Below are 27,445 nucleotides of genomic sequence, written 5' to 3'. Positions count from 1 at the left end.
TGACCACAATACTACTAATACTTAGAGGTGTTCATGTAGGGTCACTGAAGAGGTCTGGAGAGACCAAAAGAGACGTATGCGGATGGTGGCTCATCTCTGAACTGAAATGAAACATCAGTTGTTTTTTAATTTTTTTTTTTGGCTTGGACTATAGTCGTTCATCCAGTCTCAATCAAAAGTAAAACTATTAAAGATATTGCCGATTAGTGAAACATGGTTATTATAATCATATTAGAAATTTTTTCTTCTTATTTACCTACTCATTACAGCTAATGTATAATGTATATACTATGTTAATAAATATTATAAATATATTATACTACTTAATGTTTATCAAGATCACATAGTGTACCTACTTATACATTTTACAAATAAAAATATTAATGTTAATATTAAAATAAATGCAATCTTTTTTGTATTTTTTTATTTTTTGTTTTTTTTAATTTTTTAAAAAATTTTTTTAAGTTTTTTTTAAGTTTTTTTTTATTTTTGTCACTACGATAAGATGTCAACCCGGTTCAACTCCTGGGAGGTTTAAATCCTCTTAGTGATTTTTTTCTTTCAATTTTTTTTATTAATTTTTTTTTATTTTTTTTTGTTTCATTTTTTTATTATTTTTTTCTTTTTATTTTTTTTAATATTTTTTTACACATATTTTACAAATACCTAGAACTAATTACAATAATATTTTACTATCCGACAAGAAAGATACCAAACAGTCAAAAATTTTCTTTTTATTCAGTGACAAAATAAAGAGAATATTTACAGGGAGTGGGATGTTCTGGTCTATAATTCTTTTAATTAGGTGATTGCTTGGGCGTTTATGCTTCTTGCATTCAAAAAATATGTGGTCCAAGTCACTTTTAACCTCAACAAATAATATTATTTAGAAAGTTGATTTCGCCCGATATTATTCCAGATATCTCCAGATATTTTCAGATAGTCCTATGGCGTATCTTATTCATATTTATTTTGGGTTCTCTTCTTGTTCTTCGTATACTGTCTAGAAAGTTGGCAACCATCATGGCAGTCTGTACTTTGTACATTGCTGCTCTGAAAAGGTTTATGGTTGTTGTATTGAACCACGTACGTAGATTTTTCAACCAAGAAATCCTTCACCTTCCTGGTTCTTGTTTCCTTATATTTTTCCCTGCAAAGTTAGTTGTAGCAATCCACATATTTCGCTGTTCCGCATAATATGACCGAAATATTCGATTTTGGCTGTTTTTATTGTAGTTAACAGCACTTTTTCTTTTTGTATCCTTTTTTTGTGTTCTTTTTGTATAAGACGGCCTGATTAGTAACGTTGTCGGTATAAGATATTGTGAGGTATTCTAGTACTAAAAGGTACTCTTGTTTTAAGCCGGTAGGATACCCCGTTTTCTAGAAAAATCGATTTGAAAATTTTTCGTTCTTTGAATTTCAAAAAAAAACCTATTTAGAAAGACGAAAACTGATACATTTGTTTATATTCCCGAGATGAATCGATTTCATTAATTGCGAAATTCTAGTACCGGTCATAGGCGTCCGTTTTGGGTAGGTCAACAGTTATTTTATAGCGTAACATTTTTGTCCTTAATTTTTAAGCATTTTTGACACTAGATTATTAAATTATGAGGTATTCGAGTACTAAAAGTTACTCTTGCTTTAAGTTAGTAAAATACATCGCTTTTTTTTAATTTTTCAATTTTTTTCAAATTTCAAAAACGAACAACTTTCAAATCGATTTTTCTAGAAAACGGTGTGTCCTACCGACTTAAAGCAAGAGTACCTTATAGTACTAGAATACCTCACAATTTAACAATCCAGTGTCAAAAATGCTTAAAATTTAAAGACAAAAAAGTTATGCGATAAAGTAACCGTTGCCCTACCCAAAACGGACGCCTATGACCGGTACTAGAAATTCACAATAGATGGAATCGATTCATTTCTGGAAAGTAAATATGCACACCCATTTTCGTTTTTCCAAATGGAAGCGATCTGGAGTTATTTAAGAAAAACTAATTACATGACGCCGTCTTCAAAGAGCTTTAGCTCCCAAAGGCAGGCTGCACATCAAAGAAACATGAAACGTAAATCACGTTTTATGGAAATAAAACACTGCTAAACAAATAGACGTCCGGCCATTTATGAAACTTTCCGAAAATAAAAATGTCGTGTTATGAGCATGAATCACACTCGTTTCATTGGTAGGCGGACTTCAAGATTTGTTTACCCGTGTTTAATTTTCATGAAACGTGTTTTACATTTCACGTTTCATATTTTTCGTTTCATGTCTCGTTGGTGTGCGGCTTGCCTTAGGAAGCATATTCGGACTAGGTGAATTGGGTTAAATTATCTTAAAATTATCTAAAATATCTCCTGTCTTCGTTTGTCGGTAGAGTTTCTGGACACCCTGTATATGAAATACATAGACATATTATTTTGTACTAAGAAATATCCAGCATTGCATCTAAAAGTGTAAAAAACACTCACAAATTTCCAGTTTTCCACAAAAATGGTTTTCATGACTTAGAATTTTTTTGTATACATTCAATTGTGATACCTAATGATAGCTAATAATCGATGAAGAAACAGCAAGGTTTTTTCTCAAAAAACTTTTTTAACACTACGTGTGATTAATGGGATTAGTACTTTAAATTTTCTTGTATATATAGTCGATTGAAGCTCTCAATTCGGAGGAAACGAGATGGAGTATTAATTAAAATACTTTAATCGATACAGTAAAATTAATTAAAACAGTAGCTAAACTTAGCGAACTTGAAAAGGGTCGGAGTGAAATTAAATATTTGGCCTGCTCGATCGTGATAAATAATAAGTTATACGAAATAAATACTAAAATATGTTAAATTATAAAAAAAAATAATTTCCATATAACAATACTTTGTTTCATGTAGATACAAAATTAATGAAATAAACTTTTAACGATTTTGCATTGATTATACTGGTCGGGAATAATCCAATTTTATGTATCACAAGTTTCTTCTTCTTCTTTTTCTTCTTTCTTTTCGTCTTCTTCTTCTTCTTCTTCTTCTTCTTCTTCTTCTTCTTCTTCTTCTTTCTAGCATGATCGTCATGCTAGTAGGCTACTGCCTGTTTTAAAGATCAAGTCTTCCCCGGACTATGAGGTCCAGCATTCTAGCCATTGTTTTGATGGTTTACCCTGTGGTCTTTTATCTAATGGGTTATTCGTTTTTGCGCTTTAAACGTGTCTGCTGTCCTCCATTTTCTTTATATGTTTTTTCCAATATCTTCGTCTCTGCCTGACCCATCTTTCTATATCAAATTATTCCTATTCAAAGTATTGTCTGATGTCTTCACTTCTTATTCTGTCACGTCGAGTTTTGCCTTGTATATTTCTTAGTATTTTCATTTCAACTGTTCTCGTCATTTGTAACGTTTTATTTGTGTCTGGTCTTATTTCTGCACTGAATTAAATATTGTACATAGTACCAATGAACGCCAATCATTGACTTTTTTTACATTGATTCAATGAAAATTTTGTTAATACAATAAACACGTAGTCATTAAGTAATGACCATATTCATTATAACAATGTAATTCTATTCATTAAAAAGTAATGAATAGAATCATTAATTCAATGAATCGTTTTATCGATCCAATGACTTTTTTCATAATACTAATAATTTGTTCATTATATATATGAAATTGTACATCAGGATTATGCGGTTAAATGAATGAATATAAAACGTTGTACTAATGTACACTGTCCATCAAATTATGACACGTTTATTGAATCAATGAACGCATTTCTTGATATAATGTTTAAGATAAAATTTAATTCTGTTAAAGTAAACCGAACTGATGTAAAAGTACATAAATTTAATGAAGCGAGATCATTGTTTTATTGTAATATACCTGAATCAGTGATCAATACATTGTAGCAACAATCTTGTACATAAACCTGTACATTTCTTGAAATGTTATAAGTGTTTCTATTGGTGCAAAAAAGTCACGTGACAACAGTGAATCAACCCTGCAGACTCGTAAGACTGGTTTGGCACTTGTAATTTGTCTGTTTAACGTGCACACATTAATAGAGAAGAAAAGTTCTGCGATTTGGTTGATTTTTTTAAGGTATGTAACAATTAATAAATTGTTAAGTTGGATTTCTGTAAAAAAAGTTGTATTTCTATTTTTACTTTTGCAGATTGATATGGACTTTGGAGTGGCATTTGGAAATGAAAATTGACTTTTGATGGATGGGACAGCAATGTCGTAAGAGTTATTTGCTTTCTTCAGTATGAAAGTCATATCAAGGGAAAACAAATAAATTTTATTTGAAAAGGCTACCCATGAAGGCATTACGGAATATAAATATTTCATTATTCAGTCCTACTTATCTAGTATTAATTAATTTTTGTTCTCTGTAATTTTTTTGATAAGCTAATTCGACACATAGGTAAAAGAAAATAGGAATCATTTGAAAATATTTCTAAATGGTATAATCCTATAAAAGATTAGTAACTTAAATCTTTATGTGATTAAACCGTAAATAATTGAAAAATATTATTAACTCCTGCAGTCGCAGTCGGTAGTATCAAAATAATTTTTTTTAGGATAAACTAAAATATTTATGTAATAAAAATGGCACCTAAAAATACAACCATATACCTACACTATTTCGATTTATTTTTTTATATTAATTATTAATATTAATTGTAGATGGCCAACATGCAGTTCTTCTTTGGGTTCTACGTGGATATTTTGTGCCAATTAATAAAATGGTTAAAAAAAGATCTTAATGGACAAACAAATATAATAAAATATACCATCAGATATTCCCAAGAATCATTCTTATAGTCGGAAAGACCCAGCAAGATGTGTAACACCATATAACATTTTTGAAATCAAAGAAAAATGACATTCAACCATTAATTACTGCCAGAGGGATATATGTATATTGTGACGATATCAGGTATATATTTTTTATTTATTTAATCTGGATTTTCCTTCCAGTCAGAAATGTTCTGGAATTTTATTGAATATTATATATTTTTTTAATACAAGGTAATTGCCCTTTTCCAAAAGTCCATATAATATCTGAAGCTTTGAAAGAAAATGCAGAAAAATAGTTTAGATAATCTAATAACAAATAAGTCTGAAATTATCTGCAATAAATATTGATTCTAGATATTTATAATTTTTTATGTTGTTCAGTATTATTAAAAAACACCACAAGTTATATACAATATGCAATATACTTATAGAGAAACAAAAATTTTCTGAAGTTTCAGAACTTTTTAGATATTTTCATCCTGTTTGATTTTTGTATTCAATAAGAAGAATCAGTTTCTGCTACATATACTTAGTTATTCAGTTTTTTCTATATTAAATTATAAAAAGTTGTGTATTGTCATGTAAAATTGTCTTTTGTCATGTAAAATTTGAAGTTTTGAGCATGGAATTGGAATTCGAAATTTGTTATAATTTCGGGAAAACTTTTAGAGAGCTATTCGGCAGCAAATATTTCTTGGGGATTTTTTGTGGGGATATCTTGTCCAAAAAAATTTGTGGGGATTATTTGTCCGGAATTTTTGTGGGGATTTTTTGTCCGGGGATTATTTGTCCGGGGATTTTTTGTCCGTGGATTTTTTGTCCAGGAATAATTGGTGGGGATTTTTGGTCCGGGATTATTTGTCCGGGGATTATTTGTCCGGACCCCGGCAGGAAAGTTACTATTATTGTAACAGCACTGAACGTGTTAAAGAAGGAGGAGCGTCGGTGGGTCAAATGTATCGAGCTAAAAGGAGACTACGTTCAGAAATAAATCGCCACTTTTCCAAAATTTTCGTTTTTCTTTTGGAGATTAAGTACTTATCGGACCGCCCTAGTATACATAAGTCTAGGCATTAAAACTGTGAACCTGGTATATTGTTTTATTCCATAGAACAACTAAACTGTGCATTTTCAAGGGCACAACATCAACTTGAATAATTAATTTGTAGTTATATTTCTATCTACTTTATTTTCACATGTTTTTAGAAACGTATTAACCGCTCTATTCATAGACCAAAACGTGTTTTTACGATCTCTAGAGCTTTAAACCTTCATTAAATATTACCTTTAAAATCGATCAAATATACGCTACTGTATTTGACTCGTTAGTAAAAGTAGATGTGATTATTTTGTTCAATTCTCTAATTCCCCCATTGACTTTTGTTTTGTCATGAAAGTAGCACATCTTGTAATTCATTGATTGAATAAATAATTAATAACCATTCTGTACGCACTTTAGTGTTAAAGGATATGCGACACAAACTGCGACATATCAAAAATTCATAATTTTAGTTCTGCCAGAGCCAAAAATATTGGCGCGGTTTCAGTGGTTCAAAATTTTGCGCGACGTGACTGAGATATTTATTTCTCGTCCTGTATAGGTATCGATATAACACAAGTAAAGATAAACGTGGAAAATTATAAAGTTAAAATAGTTTCTGTTGTATCACGAGGAAGTATTGATCCAGCGAACACAGAATGTGTCCTAAAATTTTGTTTCAAACGTTTATTTTCTTGGAACAATCAATATTGTGATTCCTATAGCCATCTAGTGAGTAACACAGGCAACAGTTAGACTTGCTTTGGAAGGCAACTGTGATGATGATTTAAAAATTTACCGATGGATCAAAAAAATTAAACAATGAATCATGATATCAAGTTAAATTATATAGGGTGTGTTAAAAGATGCGTAACGATCGAATATTTCGCGAAATTTACATCAGATCGAGGAACTGAAAAACACGTCTTCAATATATTTTTTTAATACATAGAATGAAATGACACCAAACACGACACTACACCTCCATCCATTGGGGGTAAGGCGAGGATAACTTTGAAATCTTAAATAGATTCCCCCATTTTTTTATTGCAGATTTATATTTCTTATGAAAAAGTAAACAACTTATAAAAATATTGAATGGGTTGCATATGTGAGTCCATATTAAATGTACTAATGAAACACAGACTTACTCACAATCATTTAATTATACTTTGACGACCGGTTTCGATCTCTACATTATACAGATCATCTTCAGGTCGGCGTTACAAGTAGTTAAATGCTACAATTAAAGAAAACCAGAATTAGAACATTATCTGGTTGCACAAATATTAATAGAAAGCCAAATTCGAAAAATTTTTTGAAATAAAGGCTTGCAACTGTTGACATTTCAGAATATTGATACATACAAATGCACACCTATGAGTTAAAATGCTCATAAGCATATATGAGCAAATGGGTGCATGCAGTTTGTGAATATTTGTTGAAATTTAAATTTTTTAAATATTAAGAAACAAATTAAAACATTAAGCAACCTTAAATATGCATCCCAACTCAAAATCATAATAATAAATAGATAGTAATATTGTTCAAACCTACTCACATGCCGTTACAAGGGATGCGTTGTCACTTAGTTGTTATCATATTAATTCGTCCAACTTATGCCAATTGGTTTGCTGGGAGAGTTATACGGTAAACAGACATGTTACGCAGGTCAAAACAAAGTAAAATTTTTTGAATTTGGAATGGATCCCGAAGGAAGATGCGTGCTGTGAAACAGGTGATGACTTGTTAGAATGGAGAAAGACAATGCTCAAGTGGTTGTGTATTGAATGTAGCCAAGTATGAAAACTTTATTGTAGACACTTGTACAAATGTGATGGTCTTAGCTCGTAGATGTTTTACGATACGGGCAGAGGTCAAAGCATAGGAAATGACAAATAGGAAATTATTTTAATAATTAAATTGAATTATGTCTTGTTCCCGGTCAAATGACTAAGGGATGTCATAAATTTAATAAACTAGTAGGTGCCAGACACTTTGAAATCTATGAACTGCATAGAAATAATAAGCAACAAAGCTAATTAAATGAAAAAGTAGTAAAAATTATCAAAAAGATTGGTTAAGAATTGGTTAAGAAACTGTAAAAAGTAAAAGTATAAAACTGTAAAAGTTTCTTTTGCAGTAAACTGTAAAAACTGCAAACTGTAAAAGTAATTTTACAGTTTCTTAACCAATCTTTTTGATAATTTTTACTACTTTTTCATTTAATTAGCTTTCTTTCTTATTATTTCTATGCAGTTCATAGATTTCAAACTGTCTGGCACCTACTAGTTTATTAAATTTATGACATCCCTTAGTCATTTGACCGGGAACAAGACATAATTCAATTTAATTATTAAAATAATTTCCTATTTGTCATTTCCTATGCTTTGACCTCTGCCCGTATCGTAAAACATCTACGAGCTAAGACCATCACATTTGTACAAGTGTCTACAATAAAGTTTTCATACTTGGCTACATTCAATACACAACCACTTGAGCATTGTCTTTCTCCATTCTAACAAGTCATCACCTGTTTCACAGCACGCATCTTCCTTCGGGATCCATTCCAAATTCAAAAAATTTTACTTTGTTTTGACCTGCGTAACATGTCTGTTTACCGTATAACTCTCCCAGCAAACCAATTGGCATAAGTTGGACGAATTAATATGATAACAACTAAGTGGCAACGCATCCCTTGTAACGGCATGTGAGTAGGTTTGAACAATATTACTATCTATTTATTATTATTATTTTGAGCTGGGATGCATATTTAAGGTTGCTTAATGTTTTAATTTGTTTTTTAATATTTAAAAAATTTAAATTTCAACAAATATTCACAAACTGCATGCACCCATTTGCTCATATATGCTTATGAGCATTTTAACTCATAGGTGTGCATTTGTATGTATCAATATTCTGAAATGTCAACAGTTGCAAACCTTTATTTCAAAATTTTTTTCGAATTTGGCTTTCTATTAATATTTGTGCAACCAGATAATGTTCTAATTCTGGTTTTCTTTAATTGTAGCATTTAACTACTTGTAACGCCGACCTGAAGATGATCTGTATAATAGAGAGATCGAAACCGGTCGTCAAAGTATAATTAAATGATTGTGAGTAAGTCTGTGTTTCATTACTACATTTAAACAACTTATATTCGAGACATTTTTTCTAATTGTTGATTATGGCGCTATGATCGGAAAATTACGATTTATTCTGATGCCCTATAAAATATGTTGGAGGCGGTCTAAAGTATGGGGAAATATGGTTCCAAAGAAAAACAATCAATAACACATGTTTAATATTTTCAAAAATTAATCGAGTTACAAATATTTTGCTGAGTTCAATTTTCTTCTTTCTCGAAACTCCTTATGCCCATCAGGGGCGTCGGAGGTTTTATTCATCTTCTATCCATCTCTTGCATTTCTTGCGGTCCTTTGCTAACTCTTTCATTTGTTGATGTGTTTTTCCTTTTTCCTGTCTAATTTCTATAATCTGATCGATCCATCTCTTCCTTTGCCTCTCTTTCCTTCTTTTACCATATCTTTTCGATTCCATCACCTGCTTTGGTAGTCTTCCCTGGTCCATTATGTTAATGTACCATTCTGTAATACCATTTTAATTTCCTTTTTTGTATCTTGGTTATTATCGATTCCTGTTTCAGTATTTGTCTAATATCTTCATTTCTTATTCTGTCCAATTTCGTTTTTCCTGCTATTTTTCTTAGCGGCTTCATCTCCACTGCCTTTATTGTACTGTCTACTTTTGCATTGTTTACCCATGTCTCACTTGCATATATTAAAGTTGGTACAGAGATTGCGTTGTATACCTTCAGTTTTTTTTCTTTATCTATTTCTTCCTTTCCAAATATTGTTTTATTTAGTGCATAGTAATCTTATTTGCTTTTTTCGCTCTGTATGAGATTTCTTGATCTATCTTTCCATCCTCTGATATTATTACTCCAAGGTATTCAAACGTCGATACTGTATCTATTATTTCGTTTTTGCACCTAAATATAGTTTGGTTTATTTCTTTCCTTTTCTTTTGGGTTACTATCATGGTCTTCGTTTTCTTTACATTTACCTCCATTTTCAAGTTTTCTATTTTATCTACCCAGATATCGATTAATTTTTGCATTTTCTCTTTATTGTCTGCTATTATTACTAAGTCATCTGCATAAAGTTATCCCTCCATTCTAACTGGTACTAAATTCCTGTACCATATTATTGACTGTAATTGCCTTGACCTTCATTTAGCGCTCTCCATTACTCTATCCATTACTAATATAAACAAAACTGGGCTGAGAGTGTCCCCTGGTTTTATTCCTCTCCTTAGGTTTATTATTGGCGATCTGTTTCCGTTTATTTGTACTTTAGCAAGTACGTTTCTATATGTACTTTTTACCACGCTTACTATCTTTTGCGGGATTTGCAGATCTTCCATTACTGACCATATTTCTTCTCAATTTATAGAATCAAAAGCAGCTTTAATATCTATAAACGTAACATATAAGTCTTCTCCTATGTCGTTTTTTCTTTCAATTATATTTCTCAGTATGTATATATTATCTGTTGTTCCTCTTTCCTTCCTAAAAGCCGCTTGTTCTTCTTCTAGCTTTCCTTCCAGTTCTTTCCTGAGCCTCATTTCAGTTATCCCGGTGTAGACTTTATATGCCACTGATGATAAGCATATAGCCCTATAGTTATCACATTCCGCTTCATCTTCTTTCTTGTGTATTGGTATCAATAAATTTTCTTCCCAGTCTTCCGGTATCTTTTCTATTCTCCATGCTTCCCTCATTATTTCCAGTAGCCAAAGCTTGCCACGTTCTCCCACGTACTTCATCATCTCCGGATCAATGTCATCGGCACCTCCCGATTTTCCAATCTTTATTCTTGCCAATCCTTCTTCAATATCTTTGATATGAATTTCGTTCACTCGATTGTCTCTATCCACTTCTCTTGCCTGCTGTCATCTCTCCTCATTTTGTTGGTTACTTGCCTCGAATTTATCTTTATAGTGCTTATTCCATATGGTTCGTATGTCTTGTATGTTTGTTTTCAATTCATTTTGCTCATTTCTAATTCCTCTTATTTGTTTCCTTTTTGTTCCTTTCATGCTTCTTATTTCAATTTTGAGCCCATAAATCTAAAAAAATCGGAGTGTTTGTTAGGGATGGTAAAAACCTACCGGTTATACCCAGCAAACAGCTTTGAGCCCAGTTACGTGATGATTACGTTAAATTTACGGCAAATTTCAACGAATACGTAACTTGGTGATTTATGACGGGGAAAAACGTATTTCAGTGCCAAATCATTCACCTATATATTAGTGCTTCCTTTATACATGTTTTACATTAGAATAATATAAAATCATAATGACGAATATAGTACATGTTTTTTTATAATAAGTGTGAATGTCGCAAAGGTATGTTTATTTCACGTAATAATCACGAAACAGAAATAACTTCCTTTGGTTAAATTTTGAGAAATATTTTGGAAAACAAAATTTTACAACGGTGTTGGTTAAATACGTATCGCTTGAATTTTACTCACTGTATTTTATGATGGACGTCGAAAAATTAGTAATGTAAAAATATAAAAAAATGTATTTCACGTAAAAGTAATGTAAATAACCAATATTTAAACAAAAAGTTTATGATTTCGCTTTTAAAATCATTTAGCATACCTATTTCAATCCAACCTTGATTTGAAGTTATATTTGCTATTTTTTTCTTTTAAAATATCACAGGAGCTAAAATGATGTTGAGTATAATTTTCAAATTGCGCGCGGTGATGACGTACTACCAAGCCTTTCTTCTCCTTTAAATACTATCACGTGACCACGGTACGTGACTAACATAGTTGGTTCGAAAACTAAATTAATCGATTTATCGAATAATAGATACGTCTCGATAGGATTTTTTTTATGTTATTCTGGTATTGAAATAGATTTTTAGTAAGACCAATTAGTTAATAGTAGAAGAAATTTAAAAGCAAAAAAAGATACGTAATACTAAGGCCATTCGCACACACAGCTGCTAAAAAGAAACCAGTTGGTAATTTTAGTTACCAATCAGTTACTTAGTAGTCACTGTCCATGTATTTTAATGAGCGTCCTCACACAGCACTACTAGTTAGCAGCCGGTCTATAATGCGAGAATGATCAGTCGACAGCGGACTGGACATGCAGGTCGCTGGGGGACTAGTTCGTAAACATTTGGAAAATGAATAAAGGATTGAATGGGTCGAACTTTGGTGCTCAGCGAGAGGTAGGTATTTATTACGGATATAGGTAAAGAAATAGTGGGAACATGTTCTATTGTTGTTTACATTAAAAATAAAAGATGGTTATTTTTGATATCTTAAATAAGCTTAAGATATGAACATGGTTTGTTTGGATTATGCGTAAAATTTTTTTATTAGTAGATATTTCAAAGCTAGTATTTTGCAGTAAATTAAGCTAAGCCAAATTATTTTGTGTGAATTATTGCTCTTATACAGTAAAATTATAAAGGCTCTTAACGATATAATTTCTTATTTGCAGTAAACCTTATTACCTATCTCAGAGAAAAAAGTGTCATATTTTGTTAAAGTTTAACTCGCAAAATCAGCGGAATCGTTTAATATAAAATTAGTGCAAGAAGTGGAAAACATCCGTGCCTATATAAACTTAATTAACTAGTACCTATTGATGGGAAATAATCCACAATTTTACTAAAAAAAAATGATTTTATTAACGTTTCGTAGTCCAAATCGGATGCCGTTGTCAAAATACAAAAAATATTAATGAATTAAACAAAAATGTTGTTGCTTAGTAAAAAATTCTTCTATGTATTTTTTTTTAATCTGACTCATTTATATCGACAATTCAGACATATATTATACATTTTAAAGTAGAAGACTTTAAAGTGATATTGCTAATATTTATGAATTGCGTTTCTGGGACGACTCTACTGAAAGATAGTTTATTCGATTACATGAAATCAACCCCAACTCAAGAATATCCGTCACAAAAAATCATGACATGTGATCTGTTTTTAAAAATACAACTACATGCAACGGTGGCAATAAATAATAACAACAATATGATTTTAAAGTCTTCTACGTTAAAATGTATAATATATGTCTAAATTTCCGATATAAATGAGTCAGATTAAATAAATTATTTGAAGAATTTTTTACTAAGCAACAACATTTTTGTTTAATTCATTAATATTTTTTGTACTTTGACCACGGCATCCGATTTGGACGTCGAAATATTAATAAAATTATTTTTTAGTAAAATTGTGGCTTCTTTCCCATCAAAAACTAGTTAATTACAAAAATTTCACAAGAAAATAGATTCAGGACAACATAATATATAAACTTAAACACCGCCTAACAAAGCTACTCAGTACAAAGTACAGTCAAGAAGTGACTCGTTTTATTAATTTTCGGTAGCGTAATGTGCGAGCCATAGTTGATAACCCGTTGATAACTCTGATTACCAACTAGTTTAGTTTCTTTTTAGTAGCTGTGTGTGCGAAAGGCCTAATTTAAAGTAAGTAGAATAGTTTAACTGTAATTTAAAAATAATCGATTTTTATAATCGATGATCATAACCTCTAATAGCAGCTTCTCATATTTCTCACAACAAAAATTAAAACGTGAGGAGCTTTATTTCCCTCGTTTTATTTTAGGCGGGTTTATTAATAATAATGTCTTTAGTATTAACGTTTACCTCACTGCTCGAGGGTTGAAGTGCCGATGATGCAATTAGAAAAAACAAGAAAGTGTCGAAGTGTCCTCCTCGAAATAAAAAGTGACCTGTGTTGTGTTTTGTGTTGGCAAATTTTTTAATGTGTCTTTAGGTCGGTACCATTTTTGGTTCATTATCTTGTATAATAATTATACAAGACAAATGTTTTAAAGTCTCTAAATTCTACTAAATAAATACATTGTTAATACTTTATATGCTTGTTTTATTTATATCATATGAGGATAATAATTACGTAATTCAAATCATAAGTTAATTAAGGTCGAATTATTTACGTGAACCGAGGACGTATGTTTCACGTAAATACTAATATATACATTCCCTAAAAGATACGTTAATTAACACGTACCTATTTGCAACGTGAATTTCCCGAAACATTTTATTGCTATTTAAGGTAAATAACACGTCTATTGAAGACGAGTTATTCACGTAATTTAAAGACGTGTTTTCAATGTGACATTCAAACCAAATTTTCACGTGAAATTCACGTAAGCAATTTACGTATATTGGTGACAAATGTACCCAAAATTTACGTAATTAACACGTCGGTTTGTGTGCCGGGTAACCTAAAACCGGTTTTTTTATTTCGAAATAACCGGTTTTACCGGTTGTTTTTTGTCCCGGGTATAACCAGTTTTTATTTTTTAAAGCAATAACCGGTGAAAAACTGGATAAGATATTATATCTCTTAAAAAAATAATGAATTAAAAGAAAAAATAATGTTTGTTTTAAATTCATCAATATTCTTGATTTGTTTATTGTTTGTATTCATTAATGATTCTTCACACTCACTGAAAATGTTTAAGAAATGTGATATGTTGTAGTGGCCATTTTAATTAATTTGAGTATAAGCACGAGTATCATTCAGTTGTGCAGTTATAGTTCTTTGTAGTTTTATAGTCAACTATATGGATGCTATACACAAACGAGAAAAAAATTTATTTTTTATCATTAAATAATATATAAATCCTGGAGAAAAAAATATTTCCTGTGGAATCACTTCAAAAAAATGAAAAAAAAAATAGTTTTGTGTGTGTAGTGTAAAAAGGAATTCATTTTTTTTTCTCGAATATACAACAAATGACCCCGCAGAAATCTTATGGGAAATGGCTCTCTGCCAAATGCTCTGAAACTTTGGGTTCTGGTAGTACTTGATGTGTAGAACAAAATACTCGATGGGCGCGTAGCTCCAAAAAATCATGGTGTTAAGACGTAGGCCTCTGAAGTTATAGGTACAGTGAGGACGTTTGAGTTGGAATAAATTCATTTTCTCGAGAATGGGCGACTCTGGAGATAAATTACGAATCAAGTCGATTTTTATTTTTAAATTGTAATTTTTTGGCATATATATCATACTAGTGACGTCATCCATCTGGGCATGATGACGCAATCGATGATTTTTTTGAATAAGAATAGAGGTCGTGTGATAGCTCATTTGAAAGGTGATTTAATTCTCTATTCACTAATATAAACATTAATATAATTATTTATACAGGGTGCTCAAAAAGCTTTTTTGAATTAAATTAATTGAGACAAAAAGAAGAATGTATATAATTTATTTAATTGAAATAGATTTTACTGTTGTCCGAAAACAGAAAAAAATGTTTATTCAATAAATAAATATTGTTTTTCGCTTAAATTAAATATTAAAGCTGCCACCCACCTGCCCCTTAGCAGTGTGAACATTTAATCTAAGCGAAAAGCAATGTTTGTTTTTCAAATTAACATTTTTTTCTGATTTTTAATAGCAGTAAAATGTATTTCTAATTAAATAAATTATATACATTCTTCTTTTTGTCTCGATTAATTTAATTCAAAAAAATTTTTGGGCACCCTGTATAAATAATTATGTAAATGTTTATATTAGTGAATAGAGAATTGAATAACCTTTGATGTTATTGTTGACTGTTGAGGAGGCATGCCATATAATCAGCTACAGCTCAACAACAACAACCACATGCGATCCAAACAATATCAAGAGCTCCACTCGCTGAAGGTGATCCACTGGAACATCAGCTGGTGCTCACTCAAGCGGGACGACCGAGGCAGCGCATGAATTGGTCTGTGTCGATTAACGAAAACATTTTGTGCTTTTACTACAAAGTAACAAACCTCGGTCAAGAAACGATCGGCTACCGACAACAGCTGTATGCCGAATTTTGCAGTGAGTACCCATAGATATTTAAGTATCTGAACAGCGGATAGCAGATCAATACCGAGTAATTCTAAGAAACAGCCTTATCTCAGAAACTAGACGAAATACCATCAGAAGAGATGTCGAATTGAAGATTAATAAGCAAGTGATAATTGGAGATCAACTCCCTAATGAAATACATGAGCAGATTCCTGAGCTTGCCATACAAGAGACTCAACCTGATAATACGCAGCAGGACAACAACGAGTTACGAGATAACCTGGTAAGCGAAATGGCACGTGCCTACAAGAATTTAATGGAACGCACCCACTGAGCAGACCGCCGCTATCACAAATAAACTCTTGTAAGAAACTAGGTGCACTGTTACAAATTGTGAACATTGAAGTCCTACCCAATTTTGTCTTAGCAGCTCACACATTAGAATATTTGCATATGCTAATCTGCTGTGTAGTAAAAGCAATTGCTAATGTAATGGGCATTAAGATCAGAACACGACGGATTGTTAATAATGGAAGGACTGGTAACAGAATAGCACCCTGGGAAAAAGACCACTCGAGAAGATTGAATTACTGCGTAGAAATACTGGTCAACTCACAGAATATATACGAGAAGGAGCAAATAGAAAAGTCATCAGGAGAGCTAAAGAAATAATGCTGAGTACTGCAGGACCCACAAGATATGATACAGAAAACAACAGACCCCAACAGTGTCTGTATGCATTAAAACTAAAACTCTTTGTTTATTCAGGACGACTAAAGAAAGAGGTACAAAGTGAGTAAGAACCGAAAATGTGCCAATGCACTTTTTAAGAATGTTGAGAGAGTATTGTATATAAAACTCAATTCCAACACTACGTTACCTTTCTCTACGAACCCTTCACCACTGGAGATGTCTCAAATATCACCAAAGACTTCATAACTGGAAATCTCCTAGATGAGACGGAGTTCAAAACTTCTAACTTAGAAGTTTTGGAGTATTCATGAGTGCTTATCAACATTAATAATTAGTCATGTCATTTCTATATATCCGCAGGATATGCCATCATTCCTAACTCAAGGAACCACTTATTTAATATAGAAGGATCAAAATAACACCCAACATCCAGCCAAGTACCGCCCAATTACTTGTCTTCCAACTTTGTATAAATTGGTCATATCCTGTGTCGCCCAGCGTAACTACCAACATTGTGCTCTAAATCAGCGGTTCTCAATCTTTTTGAGTCATGTACTCCCAAATAATTTATAATATTTTTGGTACTACCTGACAGAAATACCTATCTAGCTAGGTGATCTAAGTAACTACAATAGTGGTGCTGATTTTTCGTTTTCTGTACCACCTCAAATAATGATATGTACCACAGATTGAGAACTGCTGCTCTAAATAATATTATAGGGCCACAACAGAAAGGATGCGCTAAGGGTTCCATGGGTTGCAAAGAACAACTTATTATCGACTCAGTCATTTCTAATCAGGCATACACCAAAAAAATAACCTTTTCATTGCCTTCATTGATTACAAGAAGTTTTTTGATTTAGTGCCGTATGAATGGCTTATAAATATAGTGAAAGTATATAATGACGGAGTGAAAGACTAAAATTCACCTTCAAATACCTGGCGAAAATAACATCGAAACTGAAAATTCGTTAAACCCGTTTGACCATACTACTAACTGCGCCACTTAAATTTGGAAATACCCAAAAGTCTTTTTCGAAAAGATTTATTATAGCTTAAAATAACTACGTACAATAAAATCAGAATTAGAGTAAACTATTATGTTTACTATAATTAATTAAACTATGTCATCATTCTTGAGGTTGTTTCCGTGAAAAACCATGAGTCATTCAAATAATTAATACTAAAAGCTGGAATTTAAAGTAAAGTTCCATAAAACAAAAACCATATTAGCTGGTCATCATCTATGAGAAATCGCAATAACTGCTTATGCCAGTCTATACAACTGTAAAGTTCTGCGGGACTTGAGTTATTAGTCTACAGAGGGCGCTACCAAATAAAAAATGTACATTTAGAAGAACCGATAACAAACTGTGATTTACCTTTTCTTGTTAAAATATTAAATCAATGCTGCGATAGATTGCCGTTCTTTGAGATCGAGGAGCAAATAAGGAAAGGAAAACTAAATATTTTCATTTTTGTTATCTGCTGTGAATGATTTATTTTGTTGTTTATCACAAAAACATATTGGAGATACCTCTTCCAAGTTTACTCTTCTCTTCTTCGTATATAATTGTGACTTTGGCAAACTCGGAATTATGTAGATTTATTTTATATTCCACCAGTAGCGGCTCATCCTGGGTGAATGTTAGCTGACAAACTTTCGAATATGGAACTTTACTGTAGTGATACATCTGTATCACTGCAATACCGATCTACGATTTTAGCAAAGCTCAACGAGGAAGAAATAATAATCGATGAACACAAGTAAGATACGACAGAAACAGAGGCACAGCGAAAGCATATTTCGTAACGCATGAGCAATAAACGAATTCAGTGGCTGAAGTAATTTTTTTTCCATGAATGTAGACAAACTGGATATGGTTCGATTTTAAGGGTTGAAACCTACATACGTCGAGCAGGACTCTGTTAAGGAGTAAGGCCAGGGTGGTACTAGAATTCCATTCAAAAAGTCGTGCGGCTCCAGCACGACAATAAAGTATCTGCATCCCACATAACAATGATGTTCGTATCATGTTCTAAGCATATACTACCAACATTCGTCGGAGTATATTCTTTTTAGTACAAGCATAGCGTGTACCTTAAAAACATTCTAAATTTCATGTTCTTTGCATATACTTTAAGGTATATTCACGTACCGAATATACTGAGTATATTCGTGTACGTAGTAACTCGGAATATTCGTAAAAGTTTATTCTTAGAATATACCTTTATCGAATATTCTTAGCACATACTTATAAGTACATTCTTAACATATACCTATAAGTAGATACTTTTAAAATATCTTAAAAATAATATGTATGTATAGGAAGTATAATATTAACCTTATAGATTATCAACTTCGTTATATTTTAGAATAATTAATAAAATTTATGTATGTAGGTAGTATTGGACGAATTTCATTTCAAAATTGGTGTATGGTAAAAAAGTTTAAACATTAATTGTATTAACGTTTATTATTAAAAATTCGTTTTCATAATTGAAATAACTTTACCATTTCGAGTTTACCACGAGTATTTTTACATCGTTGGAATTTGAATTTAGGTACATTCAATTCAATACGGGAGGCTGTGATACGGGCCATTCCAGAACCAAAGCATGCCAAAACCCACAACCAAAGGTTTTGGTGTTGCCAACCATCGAGTAAGCTTTTTCCGTCAACCTTAAAAATTCCCACTTTTATAAAAAATTCCCTCCTGTTTACAAAATCTGAGAAGATATGTTTAATTATTTTCAAATATTTTGATTTTTTTTTAATATTTAATAGATTGGACTGCAACAAAAATTCCCTTTTGAATTAATTTTCCCTTTATCATCCTTTATGTTAAAAATTCCCGCAAAAAGTGAAATTTCCCTCCGTTTGGCAACACTCACCGGTGCACGGATGTTGTTATTCCACTTCCACAATACATATCCCCCTAACCCCGTCTTGTCTTATTCTGACTCTTTCTAGAATGGATCAGGGTAGGAAACAACGGTAAAATATGAAATCGAAAATATGTATCTATGCAGTGTGGCAGTGTTAAGGATGAAGACGAATGATAATAAAGTACTAGTAATAATCTATTTTGGTAACTCAATATTATTTAATAAATACATATAAGTAAGTAAATATAAGTATATAAATTTTAGTTACTCATACATAGATTAGTTTAGCTAAATATTATAATATAATAGTTTATATAGATAACTAAGATTTATAAATATGTACTTACTTTTTAACCCGCGAGTAGTCGCGCGGTGAGATAGAATCTCAATGTTTATCCTTTTTCGCGATAACTTGATGAAATATTTTGCAATTTTGAAAAAAATTTGTAACTGCCTCGAGGAAGGGTTTAGTAATGCGTAGAAATTTTTTTTCTTCTTGTTCTTTTTGTGGAATTTATGGCTTTGGGGAGAGCCAATTATCTTTAACCCGCGAGTAGTCGCGCCGTTAGATAGAATCTCACATTTCATCCTTTCTCGTAATACAGTAAAACCTGTCAGTAACGGCCACTAAAAATAAAAAACTATTGGCCGATATAGAAAGGTGGACGGTATTGCCAGTTTTTGTATTCTACATATAATTGGTTTGGGAAATTTTTAAACTGGCCGTTAGGACAGGTGGCCGATATTGGCAGGTGGCCGTTAACACAGGTTTTTTAATAAAATTGTTACAAATATATATTTTCAATATAAAAAGTAGATACAAATATGTAGTACAAAATAAAAATTTGTTTTAAATTCGTATTTTGAGATAGAATCTCACACGCGACTATCGACGTTACAGAAGTGAGCGCGACTACTCCCGGGTTAAGCAATATTGCAGAATGTAGGTACTAACTACATTCTCATTTGCCATTAAAATAGGTATTTGGTAGAACCAGTAGAACCTAAGATGAGATTAGGTGATCCTGAAAACATACTTCTGAGCAATATAGCACTTGATAGAACTTTCTTAGAATATCCTTAAAATATATTCTTCTAATACAAAGATGTGCAGTAGTACGTTCTAAGTATATAAATAGAAGGTTTATAGCACTTCCTTGGAATATTCTAAAAAGTACGTTCTTAGTATAAACTAAAAAGATGTGCGGTAGTACGTTCTAAATATATAAATAGAAGGTTTATAGCACGTCCTTGGAATGTTCTAAAAAGTATATTCTTAGTATATACTGAAATGAAGTGCGGTAGTACATTCTAAGTATATACATAGAACGTTTAAGTACTGTAATGTAGTATATACTCAGTATGTGCTCTGCACATTCGCAATGGTAATTACGCATATTCTTAGTATATACTTTTTCTGAAAAGTATGTTCTATGAATCTACTAAGAACATGCAATTGTTATGTGGGATGATGGATGAAAATTGCAAAAGGATTTTTTTTATATAGTTACAATTATATTACAATAGGAGATGATCAATTCAAAGACTATTGTCATCATATTAAGTACTATGCTACATATGTTTATATTTATAATTTATGATGATATTATCTCTAATTTAAATTTATTCTACTTTAAAATATATACCATTTTTATTCAGTTGCAATGCAAAGCCAAAACTGTCTTAATCTTTACTTAGGTTAGAGAGCGCAACCAGCACCCTTATCGAAGATTTCATCTCTTGTTAGAGGCTCTTCAAAGAATACATAGGCTGCTATTTCTACTCCAGGTAAAAATTTTCGACATTTATTAGTCCCCCATTGCAACTGACGTGAAGGTACTAGGTGCGTAGCGGCATCTGCTAAATGAAAGTCTAAGTTTTTTAACCTAATAAAGATATTTGTAAAATAAAATACTTTTAAAAGATTTTTAATTGAAAAACTTATTGGACCATTTTCCTGGTGACAACCTCCATGGCCTCTAAAAATTACAAGCCAGATGGATGTTGCATTGAAGACAAGAGGGAATTCTAAAAAGTTACAATTCACAACCCCGTCTACAGCTTGGTAAAGTTACTAGTACGCACCTACTACCTTCACGTCAGTTGCAATGGGGGACTAATAAATGTCGAAAATTTTTACCTGGAGTAGAGATAGCAGCCTATGCATTCTCTGAAGAGCCTTTAACAAGAGGTGAAATCGTCTATAAGAGTGCTGGTTGCGCTATCTTACCTAAATAAAAATTAAGACAGTATTGGCTTCGCATTGCAACTGAATAAAAAATGGTATACATTTTTATTTTATATTAGTATTACTCCTATAGAGTAACTAGGTCCATTTTCCGTTGGAACTTTACCAAGCTGTAGAATCGCAACTTCTAGAATTCCCTCTTGTCTTCACTGCAGCATCCATCTGGCTTGCAATTTTTAGAAGCCATGGAGGTTGTCACCAGGAAAATGGTCCAATAAATTTTTCAGTTAAAATTTTTTTAAAAGTATTTTATTTTACAAATATTTTTATTAGGTTGAAAACTTTTAGACTTTAATCTACTTTGTTTTTCGCGGGGAAATGTGTTTAATATAAAATATTAAATAATGGAGTTATTGCCTCCTGTATCTTATCTAATTTTATTAATTGTTATTTTTGGAGGTCGTATGTAACCTATAATTTGATTTACTTATTGCATATTGTTGCTGCTTGAACTACAACAATCCTTTGTTTTATTATAATTGCAGCTAGGCCTGAGGCGTGGAGTTTTGACCTCGAGACTCATATATAAAAAATAGGTATGTAATAGTTAAGAGTGATCAGTATAATGTGGCAGTCACCATGAATAAGAAGTCAAGTCAATTAAAATTCTACGAGTACATATAAGGTACAAACGTTTCACGCCACTAAAAAACCGGGTTTAGTGTCAATAAAAGGGTCTATTTTGGGAATGCTGTTTACTTACATCCAGAATTTCATCTCGTTCCTGTATAACTAAAACTACATACTCTCCATCACACAGATACTATTCAGCCATCTACTGAAAATAACTTGAAACCTAAATTTATTGAATATGATAAATACCAGAATTTTCTTAATGAAAAAAATGACCAAATGAAAACATATGATCAACATTCAAAACTATTGCTGGATGTTTCTCAAGGGAGAGAGTAATGTATAAAAAATCTCCTACTTCTCACTGGCATCCAGATTTTAGTAAAAACCCCAGAAAAGATCATTATCATCGTAATAGACAGCATTTATAAAAACAAATCCTTCCCTTAGTCCTCAGAGTCCTATTAACCTTTCTATTAGTGATCGCAAGCAAGGCTGTTTAATCCTGGAGCAGTCGCGCTCACTTCTGTAACGTAAAAGTAGTCGCGCGGTAGAGAAAAAATCTCACAATATAGATTTAAATACGAATTTAAATCAAATTTCCATTTTGCAAAATTTTTATTTACTTGTTGTCTTAAAAATATCTATTTCTAACAATTTTAAAGCTAATTAGTTCTCACCAAAGCCATAAATTCCACAAAAAAAATACAAAAAGAAATTAAAAAAAAAAAATAAAAATTTTCTACGCATTACTACGATCTTCCTCGAGGCACTTGCGAGTGGAAAGCAATGTTGAAAAAATTTTCATCAAGTAATCACGGAAAGGATAAAATGTGAGATTTTTTCTCACGGCGCGACTGCTCCCGGGTTAATGACAGCACGCCAAAAAAAACAGAACTTTTACACGTTCAGATAGACAAGCAATTAAACCACTACGGTTTTCTATTAGTGAAAATGACTTAATTAAATAATAAAAAAATTGTACACACAATTTTCACTAAAAAGGGAATAGGGAAAGGGGATGATATTGTTAGGCAAGCCGAACTACTAACGTGGGCATCGTTGTTTGCCTAAGGTTTAGGGACGATCATCGTAATGTGGTAGTATTTTTCCGATATGATATTGATAGGCAAGCCGGATTACTCAAGTGAGCATCTTTGGTTGCATAAGGTGTAGACAAAAATCAGTGTAATAATTATTAACAAGTGTATATTTTTATTGTAGCTATCTTAAAAGAAAAGACAATAAATAGGCAAGGAGTTGTTCACAAAAACATTCATATCCTCATTTATATATCGTTCAAAATGCACAAGGTATATAACGAAGAAATGGCAGTTTCCTGAAACATAAAATAAAGTTAGAGGGACCTCTAGAAATTATAGAAACAATTGAACTGATACCACAACCAGATCCCTCTGATAATTCCTCTACACCAGTTAGACCAGTGAGCGGAAGCAGTAGTTGAACTATTTCAGCTCATGATAGACTAATTCTTTGATGAGGAGGAGATGTAAAAGTGTTTGCCTACTTATTAGAGATATGTATATCTAAGGAGTTCCATGGAAACGCGGTTGGCAGAATAGAATTGATTGTCGTTATGCCGTCACTTACTGTCACTTGTCTATGATGTCATGTCAAAAATAAAATATTATTGGCACGTTTTTTAGTTTTATACTAACTACTAATTAAATGCAAAAACCTTCATTGGGAGAAGGTTTCTACGCTTTGGATACAAACTGTGGCCTCTGTTGAGATAGGTAGGTATTTATTTCAATTTAGTCCACAATATTGTGATGCACGAAAAAGCAAAAGTGAAATGGGAATAAAGTGAAAAGTATCATAGATTGACCTTTGATAATTTTTTTTCCTCATACAAATTTATGGAGTACAGGTTCCGTCGAATATAGAGGTACATAAAAAGCCAAGAAAGGAAGTCAGCCTTACTCAACCATATGATATAAAAGAATATAAGTTCACACACACTTGCATATGGGGGGCTGGGCTTTCTTCATGATAACAGTTTTTCCGATTACAGTGAAAGGTAAAAAATTGTGGCGTCTAGATAACTCTAGAGCTCATCTCTGCCAACAAATCCTATTTGTGTAACCGATTCTATACAAACATTTGAAATAAAGTTTTATAAAACAAAACAGTAATAGCTAGACAAGTAGTAGTGTTAATCTTTTTAATGTAATATGTATATAACACCGGAGTGATTCCCACAGACTAGTTCAAGTCCATCTTTGTCGCAATAATTAAAAAATACAATGCCAGAAAATGCTCAGAATATCAATTGATTAGCCTGATGAGCTACACTCTTATGCTTTTCCTGAAGAATACTTTCCAACAGAATTAGATGCAAATGCGAAGAAGATCTCGAAGATACCTGATTTGGTTTTAGAAATGCTATGGGAACCAGGGTGGCACATTTTTCGCTAAACATCCTATTACAATAATGCCGTGATCAAAGCAAAGATGTATGCCACGATTTGTGGACTTCAAATAGGCAATCGATAGAGTCCAACATGTAAAGTTAATGCAGATGCTAAAAGTCTAGGAATAGATGACAAAGATATTCGTGTCATTAAAAATTTGTACTGGAATTAGACTACTATCGTAAAAATTAGAAATAACTACACCGACGTAATCTCCATACAACGAGAAGTCAGACAATGTTGCATTTCGTAGCCAACATTGTTGAATATTTACTCGGACCAGTTATTTAAAAGGCACTTAAGAGAGAGTCACATGGAATAAAAAATTAACGTGGAATAACTGAATATAATTAGATACGCAGATGCCCGCATACAACCCAGCAAACAGGTTTGAGCCCAGTTACGTGATGATTACGTTAAATTTACGGCAAATTTCAACGAATACGTAACTCGGTGATTTATGAAGGGAAAAAAACGTATTTCAGTGCCAAATCATTCACCTATATATTAGGGCTTCCTTTATACATGTTTGACATTAGAAATAATATAAAATCATAATGACGAATATGGTACATGTTTTTTATAATAGGTGTGAATGTCGGTTACATCGCAAAGGTACGTTTATTTCACGTAATAATCACGAAACAGAAATATCTTCCTTTGGTTAAATTTTGAGAAATATTTTGGAAAACAAAATTTTACAACGGTGTTGGTTAAATACGTATCGCTTGAATTTTACTCACTGTATTTTATGGACGTCGAAAAATTAGATGTATTTCACGTAAAAGTAATGTAAATAATGCCAATATTTAAACAAAAAGTTTATAATTTCGCTTTTAAAATCATTTAGCATAACTATTTCAATCCAACCTTGATTTGACGCTATTTTTTTCTTTAAAAGTATCACAGGAGCTAAAATGATGAAAGTATCACAGTTGAGTCTAATTTTCAAATCGCGCGCGGTGATGACGTACTACCAAGCCTTTCTCCTCCTTTAAATACTATCACGTGACCACGGTACATGATTAACATAGTTGGTTCGAAAACTAAATTAATCGATTTATCAAATAATAGATACGTTTCGCTAGGATTATTTTTTATATTATTCTGGTATTGAAATAGATTTTTAGTAAGACCAATTAGTTAATAGTAGAAGAAATTTAAAAACAAAAAGAAAATACGTAATACTAATTTAAAGTAAGTAGAATATAATTTTGTAATTTAAAAATAGTCGATTTTTAAAATCGATGATCATAACCACTAATATCAGCTTCTCACAACAAAAAGTGAAAGTGAAACGTGAAGAGCTTTATTTCCTTCGTTTTATTTTATAGGCGGGTTTATTTATAATAATGTCTTCCGTATTAACGTTTACCTCACTGCTCGAGGGTTGAAGTGCCGATGATGCAATTAGAAAAAAACAAGAAAGTCTCGAAGTGTCCTCCTAGAAATAAAAAGTGAAAAGTGACCTGTGTTGTGTTTTGTGTTGGCAAATTTTTTAATGTGTCTTTAGGTCGGTACCATTTTTGGTTCATTATAGGCTTGTTCCAACTCGATACAAAACCGTTCTTGAATCGATACGCGCATGCGTAATAACGAATAATTATGCACAGTAACACATTTTTCGTTACTGCGCGGTTCACGAACCGTTCAAGAACGGTTTTGTATCGAGTTGGAACAAACCTTATATTGTATAATAATAATTATACAAGACACATGTTTTAAAGTCTCTAAATTCTACTAAATAAATACATTGTTAATACTTTATATTATGCTTGTTTTATTTATATAATATGATAATAATTACGTGATTCATAAGTTAATTAAGGTCGAATTATTTACGTGAACCTAGGACGTATCTTTCACGTGAATACTAATGTATACATTCCCTAAAAGATACGTTAATCAACACGTATTTGCAACGTGAATTTCCCGAAACATTTTATTGCTATTTAAGGTAAATAACACGTATATTGAAGACGAGTTATTCACGTAATTTAAAGACGTATTTTCAATGTGACATTCCAACCAAATTTTCACGTGAAATTTACGTAAGCAATTTACGTATATTGGTGACAAATGTACCCAAAATTCACGTAATTAACACGTCAGTCTGTTTGCTGGGAATGATGTTCGCATCATGTTCAAAGCATATACTACCAATATTCGTCGGAGTATAATCTTTTTAATATATGCGTAGTACATGCATAGCATGTACCTTAAAAAACATTATAAATTTCATGTTTTTTGCATAATATGTACTTCAAAGAATATGTTAGTACCGAATATACTGAGTACATTCGTGTAGGTACTATCTCAGAATATTCGTAAACGTTTATTCTTAGAATATACCTATATCGAATATTCTTTAAAAGTATATTTGAGTATATTCTTAACACATACTTATAAGTACTTTTAAAATATCTTAAAAATATTATATAATAATGTTAGATTTATAGATTATTAACTTCGTTATTTTTAGAATATTTATTAAAATTTATGTATGCAGTTAGTATTGGATGAATTAATTTCTTAAAATTGTTTTAATTGTATGAAAAAAAAGTTTGAACATTAATTGTATTAACGAAACAAAAATGTTCGTTTTCATAATTAAAATGAATTTTCCATTTCGAGTTTACCATGAGTAATTTTTACATCGTTGGAGTAGGTACATTCAGTTACAAAAAATTGAAAGAATACACCATCTACCATTTTTATCACCAGATCGTAAAAGCAAGTACCTATTTATTAAAGATCGGATCGGAATTGGACAACCAACCAAACTGCAAACGGCCAGTCTCATTCTGAGAATTTCCTACCTGGATAGGGATTAACGAAACAACGGTAAAATATGAAAACGAAAACAGACATTT

Source organism: Diabrotica virgifera, chromosome 10 (assembly GCF_917563875.1).
Source record: "Diabrotica virgifera virgifera chromosome 10, PGI_DIABVI_V3a".
Classification (NCBI taxonomy): domain Eukaryota; kingdom Metazoa; phylum Arthropoda; class Insecta; order Coleoptera; family Chrysomelidae; genus Diabrotica; species Diabrotica virgifera.
Note: the sequence above shows the minus strand (reverse complement) of the source record.